The 436-nt window shown below is 67.0% G+C and overlaps 1 pseudogene; it reads left to right on the top strand.

The window, feature by feature from the left end:
• Nucleotides 1-112: 112 nt before the first annotated feature.
• On the top strand, nt 113-433 carry LOC103915633 (annotated as a pseudogene).
• Nucleotides 434-436: the final 3 nt, after the last annotated feature.

Here is a 436-nt window from a genome sequence, read left to right as displayed (position 1 = left end):
CCCCGAGCAGAGACGATGGCAGCTCATCTTCGCTGGGTTTCGCAGCTGCCCCCATTCCCCACCGGCTCCTGGTGCCTTGTGCTGATGCAACGACCCCCTTCGTTGGGTGCAGCTGCAAAATAAGGCGGGGGAGAACCCCCCCACCCCAGCCCTCCTCTCTGTACCCTCAGGCGTGATCTTCCCCTACCACCCACGCCTGGGTCGCTACACCCTGAACTTCCACGAGGCGCAGCAGGCGTGCCTGGAGCAGGACGGCATCCTGGCCTCGCACGACCAGCTGCACCAGGCCTGGCTGGAGGGCATGGACTGGTGCAACGCCGGCTGGCTGGAGGACGGCTCGGTGCAGTACCCCATCTCCCGGCCGCGGGAGGAGTGCGGCCGCAAGGACACGCCGGTGGGGGTACGCAACTACGGCTATCGGCACAAGGAGAGCGAG

Source organism: Pygoscelis adeliae, unplaced genomic scaffold (genome assembly GCF_000699105.1).
Source record: "Pygoscelis adeliae isolate BGI_AS28 unplaced genomic scaffold, ASM69910v1 C10148589, whole genome shotgun sequence".
NCBI classification, from domain to species: domain Eukaryota; kingdom Metazoa; phylum Chordata; class Aves; order Sphenisciformes; family Spheniscidae; genus Pygoscelis; species Pygoscelis adeliae.
Note: the sequence above shows the minus strand (reverse complement) of the source record. Positions and strands in the feature narration are given on the sequence as shown.